The sequence below is a fragment of the Rhea americana genome, unplaced genomic scaffold (genome assembly GCF_003343005.1).
Source record: "Rhea americana isolate MKP2758 unplaced genomic scaffold, rheAme1 scaffold_12, whole genome shotgun sequence".
NCBI lineage: Eukaryota > Metazoa > Chordata > Aves > Rheiformes > Rheidae > Rhea > Rhea americana.
This window is the reverse complement of record NW_028185261.1, coordinates 6,342,404-6,362,684: the sequence shown is the minus strand read 5'-3', so window position 1 is coordinate 6,362,684 and position 20,281 is coordinate 6,342,404. Positions and strand designations below refer to the sequence as shown.

General features: G+C 40.1%; 1 protein-coding gene across 1 annotated transcript in view; it reads right to left on the bottom strand.

Annotated features, from left to right (window-relative positions):
- Nucleotides 1-20,281, bottom strand: part of CHN1 (chimerin 1) — a 113,138-nt gene that overhangs the window by 82,859 nt on the left and 9,998 nt on the right. The gene's annotated exons all lie outside the window — the stretch shown is intronic.

Sequence of the window (20,281 nt, the reverse complement as noted above, 5' to 3'; positions counted from 1 at the left end):
TATTATCTATATATTTGAAAGTTCACTTTTAAATTACACTCAAATGACTTTTTGTCTCAGTTTTTACTCTAATAAATCAGTTTTCACCCAACTCACTCCTGCCCTATCTTCTTCCTCTTCCATACAGCAATTCAGTAACAACTTTTAAAATAGTATCATAGCATGTAAGTACTACTGAAACATTTTGCAAAAGAAAAGCGTTTCTTTCATATCTAGTACAGAATCTTCTTTGAATCAGTCAATGGGTACTATAAGCATAGGTATAATCACAAATTTTAATTCTCAAATAGAAAATTTTGAGTTTTTTTTTTTTTTTAATTCTGTCTCACTCGTGATCTGCTGACAACAGATCTGACATTTTGAGCTCAGGGCCCTGTCACTAACTTCATCTCCCATCCACTATTTCACCTCTCCGATCACACAATCCCAGCTTCGGTTCTGATCCTGCAAGGTACTGAGGCTTTCTGCAAGATGCTGTCCTTATCTGGCAGGAAACTGCTGGGAATTATTCAGTACTTGTGATGTCAGAAGGTCCAGAGTTGAGAGAACATGGTCTCTTCTCACTTAAATATTCATTTCTCAGCACCATTTGCGCATGTCTGCTCACACTGGTACTATATGCTGCACCCAACATAACCCGCTTTCTACTTGTCCATATGAGGTTACATTAAAGGACCATCTAGGAAGCTGCTCCTTGAGTTTTGGCCTGTCAAGTATCTCTACTCTAGATTTCTTAAGCCCTCCAAAATCAAGTCTTAAGCTGGCCAAGTTTTTTTTTGTTTTGCCTCCTCTTAGTATAAGCAACTTTTCTTTGAATATCTGCTTTAGCCCATCTCTCCTACCTACAGTCATGTCAAAACATCTCTAAGTCAGAGTTTAGCAGAATTTGATGCTTTCTAGTTTAACTGGCAAACGTTTCCACTGAAGCTTCCCAGATCCACCACAGCATGCTTTCTACCCTGGCTGAACTACCATTTTGCTTGACTTCTTACCTTACATTTCGCTGTTACATAAAAAAGGGTGCAATCCTTACTGACTGCCTTGGTGTTAGTGGATTTTATAAACACATTTTTTCATTATTATTAAGGTAGCACTTAGGTCAATCTGCCATTGCCCAGAATATTACTTTTTCGATCCTTGGAAGGCCCKGCAGATGTGCGCCAGTGTCCTGGGAATTTGACAGAATACCTCACAACCGTACAGAGCTCTTCAGCTGCCCACACTCTACCATGTCAGTGAAAGAAAATCACCAGCAACAGATGCATCAATGGTTATTCATTCCTACTTTTACAGTTTTTAATTAAAGCAGTACAAGTAGATTCATTCCAAAAACATTGTAACACGGAAAACCTATAAGTAAAAATAATGGGTTTAGTCCTAGAAGACTGTTTTTACCCCATGAACTTATTTTTTGTTTGTTTGTTTGTTATAGCCTATTTATACGCAACATATCAGTTTGAATTACAAATAAATGATTTAAGTAAAGGACAATATGCACTGTATTTGTAAAACATGAGCTAACTGTTACAAAAATACAAATATTTTGACAGTCTAACATACCTTCGCTTGCACTCAAGCTGTGCAAGCGTTATGGCTAAGGGCAGTATGATTATAAAACCGAAAAGCAACTATATTTGTGCCAAACAAAAAACCCCAAACCTTGTCAAAGCCAGATAAGAACAGTGGTTAACTTTCATATAACAAACATCTAACACTCAGAACTTGGAAGGAATGATTTAGGTAGCTGTGGATAAGCACTCTGTTAGAAAATCTGCCTGTAAGCTTTACTGCCTTAACACTGCAAGAACCCCCTTATGCCATCCCCCATGAGGCAACGAAAAACAAAAGGTCATTTCTATTGCAAATTTTAAAAAAGTTATCTGATATAAAAAACTATCAGCAAGTACAGTGCAGTAACAACAGTGCGCAATAGGTCCGTATTTTTTTGTTCACGTAAAGAACTTATTCAAATCACTCTGCTATGCAAAGATAGAATGACTACTGGTGTCGGATCGGTCTGATGGCAGTTATCTGTTTGTTGTGGTCTSATTTAGCAGGCCATCAGTATTATGAAACTGAAAAGTATGAAGCATAAGTAGGAAAAGGGCTTGATTTTCATATAATGCACTTTCAACGTATGGCATCTCTGATTAGGCATCCAAAATACACAAAAAMCACTTTAAGGCATGATAAAATAGTAAAGAAAATGCTGAACCCAAAATACATTTTCTCACTAACACTGCACCACCTTCTAATTAACGCAAACTATTCTGTCAGTTCTGTTTTTTCTACAGCTCCGTGCAATGTGGTATCTAAGCTCTGCTAAATGTTTATGTGATAGGATCAAATCATCTTCCACAAGCTGTGCATTATGTTTTATCTTAACTTTACTTTCTACCTTAAGTGAGACTCARTTCAACTTAAAGCTGATCTTCTCCAAAAGTCTGGAGTACCAAAGAAAACATAAATGCATAAAATGATGCTACAAACTGTCCAGATGTGATCCTACCAACAGTGGTGAGACTTTTGCTAGCATGAAGGCCACGCTCATTGGCAAATATATTTTTGGATCAAGCACATTGTATGCAAACTGCAATTTCAAATTGAGCCTGGATAAGCTGATAGGTTCTGAATAATCTTCCTAACATTTAAAAATGAAAATGTTTGATTATTTCCTGCTATTCCAGACAGTGATAGCTTTTGAATTCTTCATAACTTTGCTCTGATTAGAATAGAACACATGTAAGATTTTATTTTATATAATATAATGGGATTTCTTCAAATTCTCTACCCTAAAAACACTAATATCTATACATTTTCCAAGCTGGCACAGATCAGAAAGAAACAACTGTCTGTCTAAAACCTGCACTGACAGTTAAGCTTCTAAACAGACCTGTCATATTATAAATATATATGTATCTGTAAAGAGAGCAAGAGAGAGAGAAAAAAAAAGAATATCTTAAACCAATACATCACTTTAAATCCTCCTGAGACCCAAACCAATTTACAAGGTAAGGAGGTGTGGGGAAAGAATGCTGCAGGATACAAGAAAACATATTCACACGCCTTTTACCCTGAAAGAACAATTTTTACTCTTGAACCAATACCAAAATCAAGCTAGTGTTGAAAACAAGCATCTTATCACAGACCTGTAAGAGCTGGTTTGTCATGAAAGCACAGTCACTGTAGTGCTTCCAGTTGGACCTACATGGACCTGCATTTCTTAGGTAACTTACATGGCAGGTTACCCATCTCTCACCTTCTTCACCAGCACGGGTTTGCCAACCTGCCTCTCTCTCTCCATTGCACAAGGACAGCCAGAGCGCCTTCACTATTTCTTAAACAATTCTCAACACTTTCTTGCCCTCATCTTCTTTCCTCCCAAATACATCTCCTCCTTTCTCTTCCAGGACTTGGCCTTCTTCTGGCCTTAGCAGCTCACACAAGACCTGTGGTCTGGTCCCAGAGCGTGGCTGGTTCCTTGCCCAGCACAGCCCTGCAAAGACTCATCACCCAGCCCACGTAACTGCTCTGCACCTCCATCCCCAATCACCTCGCCTCTGCTCAAGGAAGCCTTAAAATTTGCCTAAATTCAGGTATTTTCTCTCCTTATGTCTCTGTGTAGGGAGAAAGCAGAAGCAGAAGAACCTGTAATAGCTTAGTCAATAGACCCTTTCCAGGCAGAAATGCCACAGCAGGGAGGAACATGCTTTGGGGGCCCAGCGTGGCCTCCTCCAAGCACACAATTAATGAGACAAAAAGTAAACTACCCATCTTATGAGTGAGCTGTCTGCAGTGAAGGAAGAAGTGAAAAGCAGAGCGTCGCTGTCAGAAATGCATGCCAGYACCTGAAAAGGGCTTCTGCTGATAGGAAAATTTTAGAGCCATTTAGGAGGATACAAATACTATGAGAGCATCTCAAGATTTTTCCATAAACCCTGACTTGACTAATTATGACATTACAATGTAGTATTTCCTTCATTATTTTTGGTCTTTCTTATCCACTTCCATTTTATCCCWTATATAAATCTGGACAACTTTAGCGCTTCCAGAATGAGCATTTTAACTGCAGATAGGAAAACCATTACTGTTGCCTCAAACTGTTTAGACTGCTCGTCTCTGTGTATTCCTTTTATAGAAAGAATAAAAATGTTTACCTCTGTTTAAAATGGTACTTTCCATTTGCCCATTGAAGATCAAGCAGCTCYAGGGTAGAGCAGCAGTGGCTTTGCCACACATGGTAACCTTATAAAATAGTTTAGGGCTAACTGTGAGGTTCCCTCTGGAAAATTCAGCTTTATCTCTCTGTAACTGTATGTCATTCCAGTGGTCTGTAACACCATACTGGGGGTTAGTGCTGTCTGAAAGGAAATAATCAGCTTTCTGCTGAGCCTGCAGCTCTTGCTCCAAACTTTATTTGGCAAGATCCCATCAAACACAGGTGAGGCCTCAAGTAGCTTACCTTGCGGAAGAGGCCAATTCTTAGCCTTGGTGGAATGAGAGTAGTCAGAAGAAGGAAATCTAATTTACTGTTTTCTGAACAAATCCAGGACAACAAAATGGTTTAACTCATAAGTAAGAAAAGACGCAAGAAAGTAGAAAACATTCCTCTCTATGCTAAGGCCTGGGCCCTAACCAGCTAACGTTAGCACGTGTCTTGGGATGCTGTATCTCGCTTCATATGGCAGCAACATGTGTCAAAATATAACTCCTGGAGGGGCATCTGACGAGCAGACGGTGCCCATCTGCTGACTCGCACATCAGGATTCCTCTGTGTGCCCAGAAAGACCTAGAAAATTCCTCCTCAGTCTCAAAGTCTTGCTTATTAGCACCYTTCAAACGCCCTAAGGATGCACATAAGATGACCCGACCTACAGAAATAAAGCCAGAATTTATTTGCTGAGGGGGTTCTTGACTCACAAAAACAGCCAAGAAAATGTTGTTCCCTCTGTTTTCAGAGCRCAAGTGCCAAGAGCACAGCAGAAACGAAGCTCCAGACATCACAAAATGTTTTAAGCAGCAGCCAAACAGGCCCCAGCAGTTAGGGCTTTTGCGCACTCCAACTAAAATAAAACTTAAATAGCAGTAAGGTAATTAAAAGACAAATATAGCCACCACCTTAGCCAGCAAGAGTAAACCAGAAGGGCCACAACACCATGGTTTCAGGGTAATGTCTGGCTGCAAGCACTTGGTGCTGATGAAGCCGTACAGGCAGAGCTTGCAGAGGGAACCCCCGCCGCCTCCAACGGGGAGGGAGGAGGAGGAGGGAGAATAAACGCAGAGGCTGCTCCGCGGAGGGCGAGCGGGCAGCAGGGATGCAAATACTGCACTTATTAACTGGGAAGGAAATGCACCAAGGCCCTTGGTCACTCCTGGATGAGACGCTGGGATCCATCATTTTTTCTCCCCAAATTACCCGCTACACCTCTGCTATCAGCAGGTATGAGTCAGATGATGGTATGCAGTGGGGTGAGGCAGCAGCAGGGTTTTGACTCCAAACAGGCTGCTGGCCTGTTGCATGTTGCTTTCTCTTAAAAACTGCTACATGGCTGTGTTACAAAAAAATTCTAATTTTATTTGAGTTTAAAATTGACTCAATACAAACATGTTAATTCAAAGTAACCTTAATCTATTAGTCCCTAAAAACAAAGACAATTATAGAACCCTATGGTACACGTGACCCAAAGCCATTTGGAAAACACAAAGGATTTCATTASTACAGCGATTACATCATCACAGAATTTCCTTTTTTGACAGGAAGATATCTGAAGAGCTGAGGATATTTTAAGCAGTAAACACTATTTTTTCGTAATTCTGGTATATACAATATACTGTATTGCACTCAGCAATGACGACTTATGCTTCCAGATTTCTTTCAGTACCGAGTCTTTGATGCTGCTTTAATACTGTCCTTGACACGTTAGTTCCTTTGAATTAAGGGAAAAAAACTTAGMAAATTTTTAGACATGGTAACACCCTTTCTCAAGCAGCAAACCCCATCACATACTGAGGTACTCGAGTGCAAAACCTTTCAAATAAACCACAAGCTTTTACCCCACTTGCCTATACATCTAAGCAGTCAGACTGGCATTCACATTAATATTGAAGCAGATGTTAACAGCTCAACCTACTTCCCAGATGTGCTCCTCCCTGCGGCGGGTCTCCTGTTCGGGGCACCCTGYCCCAACCGAACGAGCCACTTTGCAGGGAACAAGCCTTACACGCAGACTGTACCCAGGCTCAGGGCAGGGACCGGCAGCACCGCTGGGCAGGCCAGCACCGCTTGCCTCCCTGAGGGGACGGCACCCCCCGAACCACGTCTGCTGCGCTGAACCACAGCCAGGGCAGCCCTGGAGAAAGCGGCAGGCGCGCAGGGCACTTCACCAAGGAAATACCCAGTCCCATGGCCRCAGCGGTGGGCAGCGCGCATGGCCACAAACGACAACTCCCCTTCGGCAAACGCTCTTCTCCTTTGCCTTGATCTTTGGCCCAGGTTATCTACTGTCCTCAGTATTACCCAATGCACGTGGGCAGGTTTGGACATTTAAACATAAACTATGTTTGAATTATTTGAGCAAGAAAGCAAAAACAGCTGAATGTATTCTCTCCACATTTTCCAAAAAAATTACCATCTGGGAGGAGCAGAAAAATACAATTTGAAGGTAAGTTATAAACCAGTGAAAATAGGAACTTGGAATAAAAGCATCCTTTCAGCTGCAGCATGCCAAAAAAATCTATGTAGCAGACTATGTAGCAGGAATTTTTTAATGGGACAAAACTTAGATATTTTTCTTTGCTCTTCACAAGTTTTTCACAAGCACTGTTCCAAACAAACATAACTTGGCTTCAGAGGTGTGACACTGGAATAAAAATGGTTAAGGGAAAGCAGCTGTGAGCTATACCCAGGAGAGCTGGAAGGGCCACTTCCACTCCTCAGCTGAGCTGACTGAGTGATTGCTTTGCTCGGGGGAGCCAAGAAGGCGCTCGTAGCCAAAGCGACGGGCTGCAAGAAGGCCATGCGCTGAATAATTCAGTCGGCCTTCGGGGAGGGAGGGGAGCACACCAGCATCCTAGTTTCTGTGAACGTCTGATCTGCAGACAATAAATTCAATGGAAATGCTTCTAATGGGGTTGAATAAGACACCCGCTGACAACGGCTAGAGCTCAGCGCCTTTTACTGGCAGGTTTACTCTTACTGCCTCCCTACGAATAACAGGGAATACTTTAATGAGTAATCTTCTGCTTACCACAGTCATTGCTGCTGTTAAATAAACTCATCTTTTAAGCTATTAGACCAGGTTGCACAAGATCTGTTCTCGGATTTTCATTTAATTGAAGCAAGGGAAGTGCTTGTTTTTCCTCCCCTTTGCCAGTGACATCTGACTACAAAGTTATTCTACAAGTGGAAAARGGGGGTTAAAAATCCACTATGATTAAAAAAAATAGTATTTAATTTTATTTTGGGGCTCSTAACAGTCAGTTTTCATGTGTGCAATGATAACAAGCAAAAGACTCCAACTCTGGCCTCTTTCTCTCAACTCAAGTTTAAAAGGGAGGAAAATCCACTCCCCATGAAAGCACATAGTTAACTGGCTGTTTAAGAAAAGTTTCAAAACCTCTAAAATTACTTCTAGGGTTAAGTATAAAAAACATACTTCAAACAGAGAGGAAAGAAGTGCCACCTTGTGGACATTTAACAAATAGAATTTAATTTTACTTTCAGTTTACAACAATCTCCCTCAAAAACCTTTGGGACACCACCCACCAATTTCCAGCATTTCTGGGAACACCATTTTCTCCTCTCAAATAAAAAACATACCGTGGGAATCACTACCTAGCATAGCTCTGTGGGTTAAGTTGTGAATATTGATGACAGTCAGACTGCCAACTCTYTACAGGCCTCTGCTTTGTATCACTATAGCACCTACGTTAACTCTACAGACCCATAGGTATTCCAAAATGCCTGGTTTACATTCTTTTTTTACTGAAAGTGTTGMAAAAATTAAAAATATCTTTTAAATTTATCTATTTCAGAGAAAAAGTCTTTCAAAATTTTTTTAACAAAGTACAGTAAATCTGAATGTAGCTGCTGCTCTAAACTGTTGAAACAATATGGGTTGGGGACACTTCCCTGTACTTCTTAAGTGGTATTTAAAAGATCTTTTGCAAATAAGTTCTTGAAGTACAACAAAAATACACCATTATTGGATGATCCACACTCTTTAGATTTGACAGATAATTTGTCCAAGTATCTTGTATATAGAAATAGTAAAGTCTTAGAGCAATTCAGAGCAATACAAGGTAAAACAAACCTGAACACTGTAATCAAACTTCCCAACCTAACTAAAATCCAGGCCAGTTTTCACTGGAGACACTGACAGACTCCTTTTCATCACAGTCAAAGAAGTTTCCTTGGAAAAAAATAGAAACATTTATCAAAGCTATTTTTCTTAAGCTGCTTTGCTTCCAGCAATGATAGCCAGGATGTATTAAGGCAAAGGATAAGTATTTACCATTCTGCATTTTTTTTTTTTGGAAAAATACTTCATCTCTTATTTTTAAAATCTTCCTATCCAGACACCTAGTTCATTCTCCATCGCTCTTGTTTTTGTCCTTCCAAATATTAATAAAACCAGCAAAAGCACATCAGTTTTACTACAACTTCCAGCCAGCAACAACTTCTGCAGCCAGAGCCTGAAGGCATTTGCAAAAATAATATTTCCGTCTTGATTTCTCTAACATATCCAACAGGGAAGTTTGAGCAGAGCTTGATCATTCAAATATTCTCAACAGTCACACTAATAACGATAAAGGAACAATATGATATGTTATAAAAGTCTTCTAACTGTAAATTAATCCCTTCTCCTGACTAAGACTTCYGTCCAGTCAAGTTCCAGTGGAGGAAACCTTAAATAAAGAGCAAGCTTTCAAGCATCTCTGAAATATAACTGCTCTATCCATTACATAATACCCTAATTCACAGAATGGGGAGGCATATTTTATCACTGGTAGCCTGGTTGCTTTGATTTTTTTTTTTTTTTTAATGTACAGCACTGAAATAATGAACRCACATTCACTTTCCTGCTCTAAAATCCACTTTTAAATACAGTGTTGTAGTTAATAAAAGATGAATCATAASAAAGAACATAGCTCTATCCATTGGTAAAATCTATTGGGAGCTTGTCACTCCTTGTATTTTAGACCAAGATAGCTGCTGTGCATTCTTCATCTTAYTGTAGGAAAAAGAAAACAAAACCAYCCTTTCATCYGCCCCTCAGGCAAAAGAAGTTACTCAGAGAAAAATAAGAGCAGATCCTGATGGACTCACGTGCTCTCAAACATGTCTCTCTCTCTTCCAACTATGTCAGATGGCCTAATAGATGCTATTGCCTCTCATTCCCCAAACTTGACCCATTTATATTCTTGGACCATCCAGGTTACAGAAAACCTATTGTTATCATTATTAGAAAGAGACTTGTATTTACAGYCTTATTTCCAGAACAGCTGCAATACATCAACACTCATGGAAGAAAGGAGGAGGGCAGAAAACCAAGTAAAGTATCCTTGCCTGAAACCACGATCATTTTATACCCTCATGAAGAAAACTCCTAAAAAGCATTGTCAGGGTCAAATAAAGTGAAATGGACAAAGYGTGGTTGGATACCTTTTTTTGAACTGGAATGGCATTTTTATTCCAAATGTCATTCTYCATTTGCCATGAGTTTTTCCTCAATTTGAAAGCTAGTGTCATTCCTTACCTCTTTCTGTTTTCATGTATAACCTCCAAGAGGTACCTGATGACGTGAAGTATGATGTTCTAGCTAAGAAAGCTGAAAAATTCACTGTAGTCAAAGAACTACAGCAATAACTAAATAAATAAATGATCTACTCATCAGCCTCTCCCATTTATTGCATTTAGCCTATCTTTTTTCATAAATCTTGTCCTCCTTTGCAGATTCACCCACCATGCTAGGCAAAAACTAGAGAAAGGAGAGGCAGAGCGTATGTGAGCAAGCATCCGGCRGCAGGGAAACAGCTCCGGGCGCAGAGCCGGCATCGCCCAGCGTGCAGTCAGGCTGCGGCCGCAGACAAAGGACCCTCGCCAAGGCGGTGCCGCAGCTCCGAAAGCGCTGCACAGAGCGAGCGGCTCGCTGCACAGGTCCCCGCGCGCCCCCGGCTCTCCCCSGGCTTGCGAGGATGGAAGCAGAGCTCTGCAGCTGGGGAAGACAGGAAGAGTCTGCTGGAAGAAGAGCCGCAGACAAAGCTCTGCCGTCGCCCAGTGGGAATAGGAGAGCTGTCTGGAAAACTCAGTGTGATCAATGCTCGAAGAAAACCTACAAGTCCTTTTCTGGGTAACTCCCATTTTGTTTTCTTTATTGCCTCCTTTTTTCAAGTATTTATTTCACATGATTTTCTTGTCTCTGTTCTGAAGTTGTTTCTCCTTTTTCCACTAATCAAAAGACAGACAAATTGATCCATAAATAATGGAAGCCTGGGTTTAATACCTCTCATGTTTTATAAATAAAATAAACAAGATACAGAGAAAATTATCATGGTACTGTGTTAAGAAATAGTTTTTGAACAATTATTACATGTATTTTTGGACTATCAATGTATCCTTACTGGAAAAGAGACCCTATGGGAATGGGCACAAGCAAAAAGCAGACTTTGTCCTACCAAACTTGCTGTATAAATAGAAAATACAAACAGTGGCTGGCAAGAGAAGCAGAGGCACAGAAAGAGGAAATCACCCTGCACGTCAGAGACCAGCATCTCTATTCCCAAATCTGGCCAACCTAATAATCCCTTAGGTAGCACTGTTTCTCTAGAGAGCAGCTCTTTTGGTGTATTGAGATGCACACCGACTTTATAAAGAACCCTTCTATCACTGCATTTGGCAGCATGGGAAAAAAACATAAAATACAGACACAAGGAGAGCTGTAGCACATGATAGATCAAAAATCCAGTCTGAAGTCAGACAAGAGTTCTGGCTTATCTACGTGGCTGGATGGGGACTGCTAGGAGGCAGAATGCTGCAAAAAAAATGTCAAAGAAGATTGCTAATATAGCTCCGAGGCATGACAAGTCCTGCCTGTACCTTCTGTGGTTGCATTTGCACAGAAATGGGAGAAGGAAGAAATCTTCCTAAAAAGGCAGAGTGAAATTCTTTTGCATTTAAGAACAATTATTATCAACAGAACCAACCTGTCAACAAAACCTTTAAAAAAAAAGAAGAAARGGTCTTTCAGCTTCTCACAAACCTTTCCCGTAGGTGAAAAAAAGGCCAACAAACTGAGGAGCTTAATTAGCTTGTGTGAGCTCCCTTCAGACAGGGAAGCAGCAGTATGTAACCTACTTAACTCAGAGGTTGCTTGGACACATCCACCTAAGCTACAGTCACAGGAGAGGAGCATCTTTTGCTGCTCTCCCCAGCGCTTGCCATGCTGGGGGTACAGCAGCGGAACTGCAGCCAGATTTCACCCACTGTAAATTCTGAACCTGCAGAAGAGCAAGTCTGGACAAAATAATCTTCTTGATTTGGTCTAATCCATACTCTGGGGCGGACGGAGGGAGGAGGTCTTTATATACTGCTGTTTCAATGAAAACCAAGGAATAAGAGATGCTCCACTAACTTATTGATTAGTTATTGATTAGCTTACTGCTCTGCCATTGGGGGAGAGCTGGGAGGGGGCTGTGACCACAGTAAAAGTAGACAGAACTGCAGAAAGTACTCATCAACCACAATAAAACAACAGCACAGCCAAACTCACACGATCTCATGATTAAAATAGTCAAGACTCCTCCTCCTCCTCCCCCGTTTGCTTTTTTGGGTTGGTAATTTGCCTTTGCACACTTACTTACTTGCTGTTATTTACTACATTATACATATTATACCACTGATGAATAAACAAGGACCTAACCTAATTTCTTTGCCATATAAATTCTGGCATGGAAATAACATTCAACACAAAGTTTTCAAATGTTTTTTCATCAAGAAGAAGAATCACTATTTTACTTAAAATATTCCTCTGCTTCCACTAAAACAGTGGAAATTTTTTTTTCAATACCTTCAAGCCATATTTATAAATATACTCTTTGGAAAACCCAAAAAGGAAATCAGTAAAATTAATCGGTATGTCAAAAACATGCTTCCTCTACAGTGTGCATGTATAGTCAGTATGCCAGAGGTGAGGAAGGGCTATATCCTGTTTTCTTTCTTTCTTTTTTTTTTTTTTTAATAAAAAATGATCCAACATTGTACTGAAGCATTGTGTCCAGATTCATATGGAAGCCATAAAATGCACATGGAAAAATATGGAAGATTGGATTTGGCTCTACCAAATAATTATCATTAGCTTTTATAGTTTGCTCTGGATTATACACTTACCAGATACTAATTCCGCACTGAGAAGACTAACTTGTACCCTGCCAATCTGAGAGTCAAGAACTGTTTGGTACTGTGCTAAAATGTGAGGTTAATTTTTCAGAATTGTACTATTACTTCATTTTGCAAGTCCCCCATTTACCCTGTATTAGGAATAATCTCCTAATCCTTCTTCCACTGCTGCAGCAGTGCTCAAAGACTTTGCTATATGATGCTATATAATTTAAATGATTGTAACCGGGGAGGTAGTCCAACACATCTGACTACAGATGCATGCTACTACACACAACCCAATGTGCAAGGAAACAATTCCACTATTTAGGAAATGGTGTTACCTTTGCTCTAGGAGTGGAAATTTCCCACCAGCAAGCTACCCCAGAACGTCCAGTTTCTGATCAAGGTCAGAAATTATGTTTTTATTTCAGCTTCCTGAAGAACAAAGTTACCTATAAGCAGTTGCTCTTGCAAAGAAGGAAGCAGGAAGGAGCAGGAGACAGGGAACAGGAGTGCAGCGGAAAGGCAGCCAGCTCCTCCCTTCAGTATCAGGAAAACACATCCCCAATCACGCAACATATTCAACACAGCCACATCCCAAAGCTGACTATGCCAGCGAGCTTCCGCACAGAGATGCTGAGACCAGGAGCACATCTCCTCCTGCGAGCAGTGAGGTCTAGCTTGCAACTTAAGAGTGTGGCCCATGACCAGAAGATGCAGTTTTCTTATGCATTCTCCCAGGGAACTAAGATTTGTTCATATGAAAAGCCAGAGCACATTCTCACATCCTATCAACAACAAATAATAGAAAAAAGAAAAAAGCTCTAAGTAGCCCTCACTGCTGTAGCAGCCTCAGGTCTCTCCACAAAGCTTGTCAGGGAACTGCTGGAAGAGAAACAGAAACAGCTTTGAGGAACAACGTGTCAGAATATATCACAGAAGTCACGCTCTCATGGAAATAGATAGGATTTTATAAGCATGTTTTCCAGATATTATGAAATCACTTTTCATTCAGATATAGGATGAAGGAATTTTGAATGCTGGAAATGTCAAACGTCCGTTAGGTCTTTCACATTCACAGAGGCTGTCACACATAAACCGAGTACTTTATGCTTTCCAGTTGGATGTGATCAATCCTCCTTGCATTGGCTAGAATTGGGACATTGGACCACAACACCACCATAACATCTAAACAGTTGGGAACAGTGTGGAGATCTGCGGGAACTCTTCCCAGCATCTTCTAGCAGCTGGCCAGCTAACATTCAATTACAAGGTCCTAATAATACTATCAAATGTTTTAGAAGACAAAATATTTCAGTGACTTTAAAATGCCTTTTCCTTATTTCAAAGACAGACTTGAAAATGCAGAATCTAGGGTTTTAATTTTCAGCTATCGTTTATGAAGATGTACAAGGCAGACAACCTACCTCACTGATTCGACAGATTCTCAGTGCCTTTGAAATTCTCCTATTTTCTCATACGAGACCTTTGATTTTTGATGAGTTACCAAGACCAGTTTTTGATTTTATGAGGGAGCATGGAGCATCTTATGTTCTTCTAATAATTACAGAATTGCCCTTCGGCCAGGCCTTAGGCTTGTTTTGTTTTGTTTCAGCTGAAGAGTCAATATGATCTCTGTCCACAAGGTGGAGCAGCTAAATAGCTTTAGATGAACATGCAAAGCTCTAAGTTTAGAAAAAAAAAAGCAACAATGCATTTTTGGAGAAGTTACATATGCTCATGCTCTTGAAGGATTGTAGTTAATGTGCTTTTCTGTTAATATGCTTTTCTTTGGGAAAAATAATGTAGTCTCCCAAAAGCCTTGCACTATGTTTACACTTTAAATACTATTTTATTCAGTAAAGTCAAGTCATAACTGAAGAACTACCATTGTATGTTAACACATACTTTTCTCGACATCAGTAAATACTTATTATCACATGGACTCTGCAATCTTTTAGCACATCTCAAGCAACAGTTAAGAACTCCTAGGAGAGAGACAGTAATAAAATGAATCCCCGAAACTCAGCAAGGTAGAAGGATCAGCTGAGTCCAAAACAAACAGAACAAAGAGGAAAATCCAGACTTACACTGAAATAGCAGCCCTTGGCTCCTCATCTGTACATCAAAGTGTGGAAACTCTTCTTCAATCTTTGGATCCAGAGTATATTTTACTTTGACCCTGTCTGCTGAGATGCTATACCGTGCAGATTGTTTCCACTTACTAGCTGGTCATTTGATGCCAAGGAGGAAATTTGTTCAATGTTCATTTGTTCAGTGCTGTACCTAAACTGACCACACTGCAAGAGAATTTCTATGAGATGTATGTCTGACTGGAGAGAATTGCAAAGAGGGGCTGCATTCAAAGGGCTTGTGGCAAGTGTTGTTGACAGAAACTAAAATCTTGCCATGATGTATTTTAGTTATTTACGACCACTTTCCTATTTACTTCCCTTTATTTAAGAGAAAACAGCTCAATTATCAGATACAATTCTGCCTTCCGGTGTCTGGGCTGGTGTACTGATACACTCTGATAAGACCAGCCAGTAGTCCCGGAAAGCACAGAGCATACCAGTAACATGTTCTACACCAATCTCTATTTGGAGCAAATTCCAAAATCTCTTTTAAATTATTCACTTCCTCACATACTAGGACCTGACCTTTCTAGTTTCAGCAAAAACACATCCAATTTCCTCTTTTAAGATTCTTCTGTAGTATTCACAATTAAAAGAAAATGCTATTTCATGCTAGCCACTCTATCAAGCTCACTTCTAAGTGCTAATTTGAGAAGCCATGACTGAAATTTTTCATCCCCATTTATAAGTGTTAGTGTCACTTCCCTAATATTTTGATCAACTGATACCAATTTCCAGGTAATAGATCAATCTTCTTTTCCCAGTTCCTAAGCAGTTTTTCCTTTCAACTTTTTTTCCTGACATTGCACTGCAAAACTTTTTCAAGGTTGCTGTCCTTATTTGCTTCATGAGGTTCTGTAAGTTAGATAAGGTAAGCACAGCACATAGTTCTCGAGAAAATCATCTTCTGATTCTCTGCACTTGAGCATTTTTCTTCCCAGATCTCTAAATGGGAGTCTGGAGATCAACAGTTTACCTCCAAGGTAGTTTCCATTCATGCTTAACAAATCACCTTCATTTGTAAATCTTGTTAAAAAAACCAAAACACCAGCCTCATTTATGTCAGAAACATTTTACTAGCCTCTCTAAGTTGTTTTAATCGTCTCATTAAACGATTCCAAGTTTCCAGTGTGACTAGATATTGACTTGTTTGAATCCCTCTTAAAATTAGTCTGCATCAATTAGCAGTGAATGAAGTCAAACTCATTTAAGCAAGGGCTAAGCACTTTAAGGTATCTGCTTTATCCAGTTTAAGTAGCTCACTCTGAATTCACTGCTTTACTGATGAAACAATTCTAGTCTAGGCAGTGCAACATGGAGTACGTACTCACTTTTGAAAAAGTGCTTCGAGATCATAAAATGAGTGGTAAAGTTCTCTATGCATTTTTTTTTTCTTTTGGCACAGCAGCATCAGTGATGGGCACTACTCCTCTAACACGCCACATTTGTATTCTCTATAGCAACAAAAGCACTATTATAAATGCACTAATTTCGTGAAAAGCTTCCATGACCTATTCCAAATAAGGAACAGATTCAGAAAACACCTTCTAATACAAACTGTCTCTTCAGCTAACAAGCTCTGTCAATATGCTTCTACTATCACAGCTAGCCACAAATTTTAATAGTAGTTCAGGGTCATGTATAAATTGCAAATGAGAACAACCCCAATTGTACATGATCTATTTACATCCTCCTTTTAGAAGGCTCTTTTCATAAGGAAAGAAATAGGTAGATTCATTTCTGTGCATCTTCCTGTCCTGCGGCAAGTCCTCAGGTATCACCTGTTGGTGAGCCACTTTTTAGAGGAACRCTCACTTTCTATGTTCCTTTGACTAAACTAACCAAGTCTGGTAAAACCTAAAAGCCTTCCCCAAGCAGGCAAGACATGTACTTAGAGAACAATGAATTGATTTTATTTCTATACAATATCTTTACTTTAAGACAGTCACATAAGAAAGTGTGTGCTTATACCGATATACACATACTCTACCTTTCAAAGCAGCAGTGAGACAGTATCTGTTTTGCATGGAGAACAGTAACCACAGATGAACAGAACTGAATGGCTATGAAAATAGCCATTTATTAATTAACATTTCAAATATGGAAGAACTTATTTCAAAGGGTTTGCCTCATGCCAATAGTAGCAGACAGATTAATAAAAAAGTATTTTTATTCAGTATGGCCCCAGAGCTCATAGCTGTGAAAAGGAATTCTGTTAAGTGGGCAAATTAATACCTGGATGCTCTTTCAACTACATATGGATATCTGAAATGAAAATATAATTGTGTCCTGTCTGTAGTAGTGTATTGCTTACTTTTTTTAATCTGATATTTTTTCTTACAAATTTCTCTAAAAACTGTCCTTGTTCATCATCCCCTTGAATAACCATAGCTAGCATTTTGACTACAACTCTCTCTCTAATCCCATTCATCTGTATCCACTCAGAGTACAAGCATTTCAAAGATGACAAGAAAATTGTTTCATTCTTTATTTCTTAACCACCAATATTTAGGAAGGTGGGGGGGTTTTTTAATCCATTGGAGTTCTCTAAGCAAGAAAGCATGTAAGCAGGAAAGCATGAATAAGTTGTTATAAGTTCATGAAGAGCTCTCCTGATCATTCTGAAGTGTCTTCCTATGTCTGCACAAAAGAGTTGATGAGCAAACAAGTGAACAAAAAGCAAATTCATAAAACATAAGGACAATTCGTAAGTACAAAACATAACAAAAATATTCTTTCAAAGAACAATGCCGACTTCATTTAAATGCTTATTGGGATATCCAACGAGGGACACGTGTGCACAGCTACAGCAATGGGGTAGGTTAACACTTTCCCCYGTGCACTGTTTTCTTTCCCATCGTTGAGCTGGTAAAGGGGAAGGGTAGTGCACACCTCAGTCTTGTCACTGCAAGACCCCATAGCTTGAGGATTAACATGGGAGCTCTAGTAAGCCCAGCTATAGAAATACAACCACTTGTTCTCCCTCTGAGAACAACTAATTGTCCCCCATAGAGATCCAGTAGGGCAGAAGCTTTAGCAAACCCAGCAAGTAGCTTCAGCCTACCTCCACAAAGGCCACGCAGCCATTGCATGCCGTGCTGAAACGGCAGGGACGGACASGGGCAGGTGCCCCACTCCAGCTACTGCCGGCAGGAACAACCTTCAAAACCACCACAACCTTTTGATAAGTGAATATGTATCTGCAGTAGGAGCAAAGATGCCACTAGAATTGGACATCACTCAAGCCCTCACACGAGTGTGAAAGCCTTCCCTGTTTTATGGGCAATAAGTTTCTAAAATCCCTGTCAGTTCTTGGTAGGTAATTCACAAATATTGGTTATCAATGCCATTGCATCTATCATTTCCAGAAAAAACAGGCTCAGCTAGCAGTTTTCCCTCCTTTCAAATACACTGACTGTTTTTCAGTGYATTTTTACTGACATGGTCCTAGTGCAAGATCTACTTTCTTTTGTTTGATCAGATCTGCACTAGGAGTACGTTGCCACTACAGCAACACAAATTCAACATGCTAGTGAAATGCTACTTTCCACTGGTATTGTAAAAAGCTATACTGCATAGCAGAAACTACCTCTGCTCACAGCAGCATTTTTGCCACCCTAAGTTTGCATAACTATGATTTGCATTGGGATRACATTCTTGACCAGGACTGTAATATGTAGTAGAAGTATGTTTTCAGCCAACAACTACCATTCTCCCCAGGCTGACTGATACCCACAGGCTCTTCCTTCCACTCACAGGGAACAAGCTGCCTCCTCTCTTTCATGACATACACTCTAGAAGCATCAGCTGTATCACTACATTTTGGGGACACAAACAGATCTCTACAGTCTTCCACGCAGACAACAGTGAACATAGAGCACGTTGGAAGGTCATGACTGGTAAGATAGGACAAGAGAAAGAAGAGAATTGTACAATATCAAGAGGAAAGAGAAAGCATGTTATAGCTTATTACCTCTAAATACTACCTTCCCAGCCCTTTCTTCTCTCTTTCTGTGCTCACACGTGCACACACATCAAATAAAAGGGAATTAGCAAACTTGGTGGATCTTCTTCCTCAGACTGACATGGAAATTGATCACAAACTTTACTTTGTACCTCATACTATTAGAAGGAGCCCTAAAATGTGTGAAATGTGATTCAGTGTGACATACCATTATGTATTCAAAAAAAAAAAAAAAAAAAAAAAAAAAAGAAAAGCAGTACTGAGCTTAGAATTTATGTGAATGTGCAGAACCAAAGCAAACATCTCCCCTGGCATTTGTACTCTCAGGATAATTTTACTGGTATAAGCTAAGTGCAAATTTAAAATAGTACAATTATAGCTGCTTAATCCCTCAGATACGTTTATTCAGGTGCATTTATTCTACCTTTCCTCAGATTTGCTGATGCTGCTCTGGTAGGGGCTTACGTTGAAACAAATAAAATATTCTTTCAATGAGTTACCATGGGTCAGCTGTGGTACGCCAACTGAAAACGTAAATACCAACAGGCAGCCAAAATTCAAGCTAAAGGTTGAAGGCTTTACTTGAAACCTAAAGCAAGCATGTCTTAGTCCGTCTTTGTTAAAGCTACTACAGCTCAGAGGACACACGGCAACACATTAGGTTGTGATAACTCAATTGTAACTTAATCACAACTTTGCCTCCAAACAACACTGCACGCATTTTCTTTATCCAACTCTCGCTCTTGCACTCACAGTTCAAGAGGCACTCTAGGGCTTTTCTATTTCCAAGGAGTCATATTTGTTTATTAATATTTATTAGTCTCACTCCTGATATTAAGTTATAAGGTTTGACCTGTACCTGCAACTGAAAACGTCCAGGACTCCTGTACCCGTACTGACCCCTCCAGAAGCCCTGGGGCTCGCAGGCTCTCAGTAACAAGATCAGAGACCTATAAAGGCTGAGACTGTTTGCTCCATTGTGAACTATGATTTATCATCTTTTGCATCCTGAAAAATTTAGGCAGGAAATACAAATTTAAATCACTGCACTGTAGCTAAATCCAATTCCAAATAGATTTTATCTGCACAGAAAACTGTTTGCAACATGTCACTGTTTTTAGATAAGGCTTAATAGGCTACAATAGCATAACAGGTATCAAGAAAAACTCATGAATCTGTTTTTATTCTATTAAGAAACCGCACCAGCCCAAAAAGCACGTGATAAAAGAAAGCAAATTATTTACACAGAAGTAAATCTATTCTCTAAACAATACAAACGCACTTCACACAAACGGTATTTACATAAAGCTATTTACTAGAAATCACTTCTGACACAAGAGCTTTCGAGCTGCTTGTGAGAATAACCATACAGAGTCTGCTCGTTTCATATTGATATTAATCACGTTTTTGTTTTGCCTTGCATTGTTGCTTCTAGCATAATTAGGCAAACTGAGTTTGTAGCATCTTTCTAATGCAAAGTTAAGATAACACACAACGAAGCTTACTATCCTTGGTCAGAAGCAGCCATATGCTCAACAGTTAGAACTGCAGTTTTCACGTTTTGTTTTCCACTGTGCCATCCCAGGCTACGAGGAAGACCAAAGCCAACATTCGCCACCTCCTGAAACCGCCCTTTCGCGAATTTGCGTTACTACCCGCAACTACAGAAACGCGCCCGACTCGGGGTGAGCCCGAGGCGCCCCGCTGCGCGCCGCGGCTCCCTCCCTCCCGAGCCGGCCGGCCCAGCGCCCCGCCGGCGGCCCGCGCGCTCCTCAACGCGGCGCAACTTTCATCCGCGCTGGG